Source organism: Pteropus medius, unplaced genomic scaffold (genome assembly GCF_902729225.1).
Source record: "Pteropus medius unplaced genomic scaffold, Ma_sr-lr_union100, whole genome shotgun sequence".
Lineage (NCBI taxonomy): Eukaryota > Metazoa > Chordata > Mammalia > Chiroptera > Pteropodidae > Pteropus > Pteropus medius.
In genome coordinates this window covers 7015738-7026096 of record NW_024340700.1, presented here as the reverse complement: position 1 = coordinate 7026096, position 10359 = coordinate 7015738, and the positions used below count along the sequence as shown (strand labels likewise).

Genomic DNA, 10359 nt, shown 5'->3' with positions numbered 1-10359 from the left:
ACGACACGCACGCACACACCAAAAGCTCCATGTAAGCAGGAGCGTGTAGCACACGACGTTTTGGTCAGGGCCACTGCCGAGCCCCTGGGCTTCCCGTCCCTCTGCCCCACCCCACCCCAGCCCATTGCCACAAGCCACGGGGGTGTATCTTCTCCCTAGTTCCCTGGACTACACGCAATCACGTGTCCACGTGCACACGTACGCCGGTATGGAGTATTCGTACCATGGTTTAAAAAACAGAACCAGTCTACGGCCATGCCGCCCCGAACGAGCCCGATCCCGTCTGATCTCAGAAGCTAAGCAGGGTCGGGCCTGATCAGTACTTGGATGGGAGACCACCTAGGAAGACCGGGTGCTGTAGGTGTAGAAAATAAAAAAATAAAATAAATAAGGGGTTGTAAGCTGACAAGGACCTTGTAATCTGTGAGGTCCACCAAGGGTTGCCTACCTAAAAATATATATATAATAATAATAAAAGAAGATGTGATCATGTTATAGAATGTTTTCCTCACTGAAGAGCAGGTTCCAGATCAGCTGGTACAGATCTCGTCATATTTACGACGGTGACGGAACTGTCCACGGCGGGAACACACACCAGCCAGGCCCGTTCTGCTGCCCGGCACAGAGGCGCCCATGTGTCCGTCCCCTCCGCGCGTGTCCGTCCTGTCCGTGTCTGTCCCGTCCGTATGTGTCTGTCACGTCTGTCCGTGTCCGTCCCGTCCATCCCTGACGGGTGCGTGTTTACTTGGGCCGTCGCACGCAGCGTGTGAGCTCTCGGGAGACGGAGAGCGTGCGCGTTCCAGTGGCCACGCCCGCATCGCCCCCGCGGCCTGGCCCGCTCACCGCCCCCCCACAGCCGGCCGGCCCTCGCGCGCCCTCTGCCAGCGACCGCCAGGCTTCGGGGCGTAGTGGGCGCGCGTGGGCGGAGAGCTCACGGCCACTGTCAGCACTTTCTGAGTCTCACCCATGGTCATGACATTGGCCTTCGGTCCCTCGCATCCTCTGTCCATTTGCTCTTCTATGGGGTTGGTGTCTTCAGCTGATCGATTTGTTAAATCTCTTCATAGATTATGAACATTTTCTCTCACACTGTGCAAAACGTCTTTCTGTGTTTCTGAGTTCATTTCCGCTAAGGCAGCTTTTTACTGTGTTTTACCTAACACCGCCCCCCCCCCCCCCCCGCCATAACGCTCTCCCTGCCGACCCCGGGCTGTGCGGACGGCCTCCCTCGTATCCCTCTAAAATGGCTGCAGCATTTGTTAAACACGCTGTCCTGACTCGTGCCTTCGTCAGGCACTAAATTTCCATCTGTTTGAGATCCTCGTATTGTCTCCTTGAGCTGTTGCCTGCTTGTCCTGATGTAGCTTAGGTATCTGTCCCCACAGAGCTGGCGTGGTTGGTTTGCGGGTTTTCCTCCCACAGTGGGGCTGGGGATGTTTCGAGCTCAAGTGAAAACTCGCTGTTTACTCGAGCCTGAATACGGGGCGCTCGCCCCTAACGCCCCAGCTGGGACAGTCACCCTAAGTCCCCATAAAGCAGGTGCTGACATTTTAGAGTTGAGGACACAAACGCACAGGGAGCTTAGTAGCCAGCCAAGGTCCTCGGAGTCCCTGTTGGTGATTCCGTGTCTCCCCTTCAGTGTGTGTGAGCGTGTGCGAGTGTGAGTGAGTGTGAGTGTGTGAGCGTGTGGGTCTCACTCTTAGTACAAGCTCAAAAGAAGTGGCATTTGGGCCACCCTCCCTCTGTTCTGTCCTACCGCAAAGAGGCTACCTGCTTTCGTCAGCCACGGGGACCCCTGCCCGTGCTCCAGCCGCCGTCACAGACGCTGTCATCCTTGGGGTGAGAGGCCCCAGGGAAGAAAACGGGGCTGATCCCGGAGAACTGGCCGAGTGGAAGGGAGTAGGGTCACCTCCAGCTGACACAGCAGCTGAGCGAGGTGGGGTGTGTCCGTACGTCCCCCCAGAGAGCGGGTGGTGCCCAGGTCACGCCACCAAGTCCAACAAGGAAGGTCGAGAAAAATGCGAATAAGATGCTATCGTTCGGCAAAGAATGAGAGACACAAATTTTAAAATGTTAAAAAGCGGAAGATAAATCCCAGGCCGAAGGCCCACAGCCAGCAACGGGGCCTGGGAGAAAAATGGCAGACGGACAGGAACAGAAGCCGGGCTGTCCGGGTGTGTCTTGTTTGGCAGATTTGACCTTGGAGCGTGCAAGTATTTCTTATAATTCCTTAAAACTTATTTTTAAAAGTCTCCCAAACTATGAATCCAAGTGGCACGAGTAAGCCTAACTGTGTCTAGAACTGGTGGCAGAGGCGTACCGCGGCGAGCTGTTTCAAGTGACTTCAGGGCCGGCGGTTCCCTGGCGGGTCCTCCCTGGGCTCAGGAAGGTGGAGAAGCCCTCGCCGGCCTGGGCAGCCGTTCTCGGTGTCCACGCCGCTGTTTTACGCTCAGGCCGCGGCGCGAATGCGGCCAGGTGAAGACTAAGTCATCGCGCGGCCGCGGGGAAGGGGGCGCGGGCGCAGAATCCACGAGGCCGCGGCTTGATTTTGAAAATGAACGTGCCGGTTTATCCGCTGGAAGAACCGAGAAACCGAGCCGACCCAGAAGCACTGGCGGTCCCGAGGGCCCGCGGCGTGCTGTCCCCGCCCCTGCGTCCAGGGAGGAGCCGGCCCCGAAGGGCAAGGCCCAGGTCCGCGCAGGAAACACGCCCAAGGAGCCGAGGACGCCTGTCGCCCCGGAGACCCCACGGGGCAGGTGTGGCCCGAGGCCCCGGATGCCCGTCAGGGCGTCCCACTGCCCCAACGCCTGCCGAGGACCCATTCTCTCCACAGAGACAGCAGTCACGGAGGACGAACGGGGGAACCCGACAATCGCGATTCTGCCAGTCCTCACGGAATGACCGTCTGGAGCCGGACCTCTGAGGGCGACTTAAACCGTAGACAGAGAAGCCACCCGACTCCCGCGCCTTCCTGCGGGAGCGAACGAGGTCACCCAGGCATCGTCGTGCCAAAAGCCAGCACGCCTCCCGCCGAGCCTCCGAGCCTCCGAGCCACCGAGAACGGTCGCTGCGGTGGGAGCCGGCGGTCAGGGGTCGGGCCCCGCCGGGCGGGCGTGGGGACCCCGGCCCCAGCTGCAGACACATTTTCCGCTGGCCGCGGTTCAAGGCCTTTCTCTGTTTCCTCAGACCAGGACCCATCATGCAAGTGGCCTGAGTCACTCGTTGATTACATCAAAGACTGTTTGTCTTGGTTTGAAGCCCGTTTGGGTTAAAACCAAGATAAATTGCAAATTGGCTAGAGCCACGAACAAGCACACACATCTTCGGTCGATTCTGCCAAGGCGTGTATGGTGTGTCCTGGCTAAGACTCGCCACTCCCTCCTGTCCTGATTCAGCACAGTAATGATGGGGACAGCACGAGGGCCCGAGGCGGGACCCACTGCCCCAGGGCGTGTCACAGCAGTGCTGGCCTGTGGATGGCGCTCACGGGGGCCGGGTGCGGGGGTTACGGAGAGGGAGGCACGGACAGCCCATGGCCCCTGCTCTGCTGGCACGTGCTGCGTGACAAACAGCCGCGTAAAGTAGCGCGTGGAGCATGGCATGGGGTCTGCGGCCAGCAGTCCGGGCAGGGCCCAGCTCTGCCCGGTCTCACCAGCCTGGAGTCAGGCTGCTCCCTGCACCCGGCCCCTGGGGCTGCCTGCCGGTGGGCGGGCAGCGCGCACACCCCTGACCTGTGCTGCTGAGGGCCCCCTTCGCTCCCCACACCTTTCCTGCTGTTCGTGGACACTGCCCAGCTCCCAGGGGCCACTGGGAGCTCCCTGACTCGTGGCCCTGTCTGCAGCATGGACACGAGCCTTCTCCCAGGTCAGCGGGAGGGTCTCGGACACCTCTTCAGTCACCAACCGGGGAAGTCTGCTCCCAGCCTTCCAGAGTCCCCTAGGATCCCTGCCGGTGGACGCGCTCCCCCCCGCACCGAGGCCCCCGGGTCCAGCCCACCAGGCCTGAGAACCAGTCTCGGGCATGAACTTGGTCCCTCTGCCCCCGGCACCCTACTCTGCCAGTGGCCCCGGCCAGAGGCAGCCCCGGCCCACACCGGGGCCAGGAGTTCTTGCTGTGCCAAGTCCTTCATCAGGGCAAAGGGCCACCACACACGTCCCACCGCTGGTCCCACTGGACCTCTTAGAGTCACCCAGAATGTGCCCGGTCCCTCCTGCACAAGCCGACTGGCATCAATGCACAAATACCTGCCATATTCCTGGGTGGTCAGTTGGTGTGTCCTCTCGGCCGGGCCATGGTGCCGATGTTTGGTCAAACACCCATCTGGATGTCGCCGTGAAGATATTTTTAGATGAACTTGACATTTAAATCGGTCGACTTCGAGTAAAGCCGATGACCTGCCACAATGCGGGTGGGCCCTGCCCAATCAGTTGAAGATGCTGAGAGCAAACAGCAAGGTCCCCAGGGAGGAAGGGATTCTCCAGACGGCCTTCGGCTCCAGCTGCAGCGTCTGCTCCTCCTGGGTCCCCAGCCCACCACCTGCCCTGACGATTTCAGAGGTGCCCGTTCCTTAGGCTCTCCCTCCCTCTCTCCCTCCGAACATGGCTCTGTCGTTCACTCAGCAGATTGCTCTAACGCTTTCATCCACGGTTGTATCTCTGGACCTGTAACATTGCCCAACGCATAGCAGACGGTCAAAGAATAGATTTTGAATATATTCCAGTAATAAAAGAGTGAACTAACAAGTGTCTCTTTGCCGGCATGATATTAGATATGGGAGACGCTCGATGTACAAGGGCCATAGCGTCCTGTCCCCAGGAAACCGACAACACCCTCTGAGTGTCTGGGCCACGGCAGAGCACGTCTCCAGAGCCGCCTGAGCACAGAGTGGAATGGGCCTATCACCTCCTTTCTTCAGGAGTGTATGCACTTGTTAATGTGGCCCAGGATGGCACTGGCTTCCCCGGGGCTGGGGTCTGTCATAGACTGAACCCACTGCTACTCCGGGTTCCCCTCCAGTCGCGCTCATGCAGGGGGAGCGGGGTGCAGGGTGCGCTGGGGACGGAGCGAGGCGGGGAGGTCGTGATGGGTGCCACATGTCTCTTCCGCGCTTTTCCCAGCACAGCTTCCAAGAATGCGGGGTAGGGTGCAGGTCCAGCCCGCCCGCCGGGCCCCTCTCGGGTGTCTCGGGTGTCAGACCGAAGAGCGACAGTGCCAGGCGCGGGGTGAGCCCTTGACACCTGGGCACCCAGACCCCTTTAGCACGGCAGGGCGCACAGCCCAGCCCGGGGGCCAGAGTCACCAGAGGGCCCGGCGGCGGGTGCTCCTGCCCGGCGCCCACCCTGCCTTGCTGGCCCCATGGCCGGCCACGTGCAGCTGCAGGAACAGCCTTTCAGACACCCACACGTTGTTCAGCTGGGAGACCCGAGTCCAGTCTCCGAGGCCCAAGGCCTGTGCCCCTGACCGCCAATGGCCACCTCCTTCCGCTTCGGCCGGCTGTGGCTTCTACCGCCCGTGCACGGCGGGGCCACAGCTAATGGGAAAGAAAGACTGGGGGCCACGGATAACGCCCCAGGAGCAAGAGAGGGCCCTGCTCTGGAGCGCAGTGCTGGTGCTGCCATGGGGTGACCAGCTTCAAGGTCATCCGTCAGGACCCAGGCAACCTCGCAAAGTCCGATCCACCACCATGCACACGCCTGCCCAGCACGGCCACGACACGTGACAGGGACGCACATGACACGCGCTCTCATGCCATTCGGCACACACCCACCCAGGTCACACACACGCACACACTCGCCGAGATGCTGCATCTCCCTCCCACACGTCTGCCTTTGCGTGGCATCCGTAGGGTCCATCTCCTGGCCAGAGGCGCCCATCCAGGCCCCAGCTTGTGCCAAGCCAGAACAAGGAGGCTGGCCTGGGCAGGGCCTCTCTGGGGTGGGCTGTGAGGGAGGGCAAGGAGGAGACATTGTGTGTTATGTCCCCGGCACACCTCCGCCCGCCCGCCCGCCCCGAGCACTGGCCTTCATGCAGGGTACAGGCGGGGACCCTGCGATGCTGAGAGATTAGGACCTATGTGACAAAGCTAAGTCAGCCTGTGCGAGGAACAGCCCAACAGCCCCCGGACACCTCCAGCAGGGCCGAGTGCCGAACGGAAGTCCTGGAGGAGAAAGGGCCAGGTTCCGACACAATGCGGGAGCACAGAGCCCAGCCCGGGTGCTGTCTGCCCAGGGCATCAGCAACCCCGGCACTGAGGGGAGAAAGACTCCGTTCAAGGAAGACCCAAGGAAGGCCAGCAGGACATGGGACAGTTCAGCAGGGCACGAGGCAGGCCAGCAAGACACTGTGGATCCTGACAGTGAGATCAAAAGTAACTAAAAGTGGACAAGCAGCCCCGTGCTTCTCCCTGGACCCTCTGTCCAGCCGCCACCCCCTGGGGCGCCGTGACTGGCAGCCCCAGCTGAGGGGGCTGCTGCGGGCCGGCCCCTCCAGGCTCCCTGACAGATGTTTTAATCTGCTCCTGCACAGCTCTGCTATGCAAACATCTGTTTCTGCTTAGAACGACAGAGGCGTTTCAGGCGGTGCTGGCCGTGCCATGCCGGGAACCGTCTAAACGGCACCCACGTCGCTCACACCCGTTTCAGCCAAGGAAGGATTTACGGCCCGCAGGCTGGACACACTTTTAAGCTCTGTAAAATAGATTATTCTTTTAAGAAAGTGAACAGTTTGGCTTCCTAAGTACATCCTTTTTGAAAGGGGGTATTTACTTTATCAACCCATAAAAAACATCTAAGGCTCATACAGCTTCTAGAACTGTTCTCGTTTCGGCTCCGTAAGCCGCTGTGGGGAGCGGCGTTCTGGCTTTGCCCGGCTGTTCCACGGCCCTCACCGCGCTGCCTCGGGGAGCGGGGGGCACGCCACGCGCACCTGCGCTCCGGGGGCAGAGGGCCTGAGGTGCTGCTGCAGGGCGACTGCCCAGCCACCTGCGTGGGGGGACGGCAGGACGGGCGTCACTCCGGTCTCGGGCGGCGGTGCCCTTTCTCCATCCCGCATCTGGCAACCCACTTGGATGTGGGGCTCAGACATTTGCTCAAATAGGCCTTTCTCATTCGCCTTCCTATCCCGAGATTAGCACACGCCAGGCAGGCGATCGATGCTTGCTGAAGTCGTAATGGCTTTCCAAGTCAATTTAAATACAAATCCAGAGGGATTCGTAACTTAGAAACAAGTAGAGTCTACTTTTGAGAGCATCGAGCCGGGGACTCTTGCTCCCCGTCTGTAAACTGGGTGCTTAACCGAGTCGGAAAGAGAGGGAGAGAGACGTGGACCGAGCGGCAGGTGCCACGCTCGGCCAGCTCCGCGGCGAGCGACAGCCCCACGCGAGCCGGGCAGCGGCCAGCACGCGGCTCCTTGCAGCGCCCTCCCAGCCGCCTCGGAGAATCATGTCCACTCTGTGGAGGCTCAGACGGCGAAGCCCCCAGAGGTCACTCAGCCAGCAGGAGTCGGGTGGAGGCTCCGGCAGCAGCGGCTGCCCTCACCACGAGCTTCGTCGCAAAGGGAACCGGCAGCTTGGAGAGACCCGGACGGTCCCGCGCTGGCTGCATTTCCCGGGAAGGGGCCCGCACGGCCGGAAAGGGATGTGGCTTCCCCATCAGAAGGTGGCTCTGAGAGGGGCCCCTTCTTGCCTTGAGAAGTCGGGTCGACCGCAGAGGCCTCGCCCCCGTGATCCGGGCCCTTGTGCCCGAGGCCAGCCTCCTGCAGGGCAGCCTGGCCGTCATCTCTAGACCCCCTCTGGACGGCTCATTTTGGGCACAGCTCTGTTAGCATTCTTTGGGGACAAGCAGTTCCAGTGCATTCTAGTTCACTTAAGCAGAAAATGAACTTCTCAGGAACAAAGGGAAGGCCAGCGGGTGAGGCTTAGCGGGAGCGGGGCCGCCACGCGCTTCAGGGGTTCTCACGTGGGCAGGGGCCCACAGGCCAGGATTAGAGACGACACCTGTGCCGAATAAATGAGGACACTGTGTCGCTGAGTTGCTGAGGTTCTGGCCTAGCCCAGCGCAAACCCCAGAGGCACAGTCCCCCAGCGGGCGTGCTCCCAGCCCGGGGCCCCTGCTCCGGCACCTCGGCCCCGGCAGCCGGGGGCAGGGCGGCCACAGCTGGCCACAGGGTGGGCACTGTCCACGGCTCCACGACGGAGAAGCAGAGAAACTGAGAGCCGACCGTTGGAAATTGTCACAGACGTTCGAGAGACCAATTTCGTCTATTGACACTAATAATAAAAATAGGGACCTGCCTTTTGTGTGTCTTTGTTTCTGATTTCGTTTTTTTCCAGTACCCGTTTTTATCGTGCTTTTTAAAAGTGTACAACACATCGAAAACAAGATTTTGAAAACTCAGTCTTCACCACGGTTGTTTGGGAAAGTGGCTACTGAGGCAGCAGAAAAACCTGATGCTCGGAAAGACGCGTCACCGCGTTGGGCTTGTCCCTCGGGAATCCTGGAAGTGGCAGGTCCTAGCACGCGGGCCTCACTGCCCGAACAAGCCAGGCATCCAGGTCCTGGTTCTTCCGGGCTCCGTTCACGCTTGCAGCCACTTCGTCAGGCATCAGCCGGGTGGTTCCCACGGTGCGCGCGGCGGCCAGGGACGATCTGCATCCAGGTTTCTCGTTCCGATGCGCGTCGTGGCGCCCGGCGCTGACTCTTCACTTCGGCCACTGGCGAACGGTCCCAGATGGCTAACTGGAGAGTTTTATTTTTGTAAAGTATTTAGTAAGATCTGATTACATTTAAAAAAATTTTTAAATGTAGCTTTATTTAAATAAATTTGAATTAAAAATTTGATATTAACTATAATTAAATAATTTCTTCTATTTTTACTGTACAATTTTGAATATTTAGGAAAAATACATAAAGTATGTTCTAAATTTTTTTGTTTCTTGACATGTAATTTATTTCTTGATGTTTATGTATTTAAATTTGGACATTATAAATATGATTACATTTTTCCAAATTTAGATCATCAATGTCAATAGAACGTAAATGTCATGAAAATCTTTTTAACAATGTTTTTTATAAAATATATAACAATTTACGAATTTTGTCTGCTTTAGTTTTGTATAATCCAAACATTAACAAGCCCATCAGCGGAATACCCAAACATGTACAATAATAATTGATTTCAGTTGTCTTTGACATTTTGCCAACTTTTATCATAAAATAACCACAATTTTGCACTTTTTACTTTCTCTGTGAATTAGCAGCTTTTTAGCACAGTCTCTAACTTTCCAGTACTTAGACATACGGGGCGCGAGCCCACACGTGGGGCAGCGTCAACATCGCAGTAAACCCACTCGACCCTTCGTTCCTCTCTCTCGCTCATCCAGCTTAAGGGTCCCCACAACAGGAGCCTTTCCCACAGGTCCACCCCGGACCCTCCCGTCCCTCAGCTAAGGGACAGCGGGGCCCCTCGGATGACAGGAAACTGTAAAACTGGAAGCAAGTGTTCGCACGCCTCCCTCCTGCCAACTTCCAATCTTTGCAGAAACGTGGGAGGCTCCGCAGACAGGCTCGACAGAGAGTGAGGTACAACCTAAGCCGGACGATGCTCCCAGAGAGAGACGTCTGGGAGGGGTCGGCCCTGGAGCAGTCGCAGGAGCTAACAGGGCTGCAGAGGCGTCCGTACCCTTGTCCCCCAGCCCAGCCGTCCTCCCGCTCCCTGGGGGACACATGCTTCTGTCCCCTCCAGCCCGGCTCTGTGCACAGCGAGAGCACAGACTTAGAGGTTCCGGTCAGACATATGATTGTAATTGCATAATCTAATTAGAAGCCTCATTCTGATGGAACACGTGCATGAAAATAATGAGGCATTATGGTCATGAAATCTAAGTTGAATGCCGTGAAGACTCCACAGAGAAAATTTACGAAAAATTCACATCCACTTTGGCCTGAATGAGACAGCCGTAAATAAATGGAGGGGAAAAACCGCAAACCCACGCTGGATTCTGCTGAGTGCTCCGCGTGTGCCGAGGGCTTGCTCCGCACCTGCCTGGCTCCACCGGCCCCTTTTCAAATGGGTCCATTTCACGGTGGCGGCTGGATGGGACGGATGGTTGGCCAGGGAAGGGGCTGACTGGTGGGAGATGGATGGCTGGACACAGTGACGGGCTAGTAAATGTTCAACAACCTGCTCTCCGCAAAGACGAGGGGACCCCGAATTACAGCGTTTGCCGTTTCCGAGGCGTAAGTGATCCCCGCACAGCCCGTCTCAAGCTGTCGACGTGCTGTCTGGGTGCCGTGTCGGGCAGGTGCTCGGGGCTGCGCACCTGCCGGCCAGCTGAGTGATGGCTGGAGACACAGGCCGCGC

General features: G+C 58.3%; 1 pseudogene; it reads left to right on the top strand.

Moving 5' to 3' along the window:
• The first annotated feature begins 245 nt into the window (after positions 1–245).
• Positions 246–364, top strand: LOC120618389 (uncharacterized; annotated as a pseudogene).
• Positions 365–10359: the final 9995 nt, after the last annotated feature.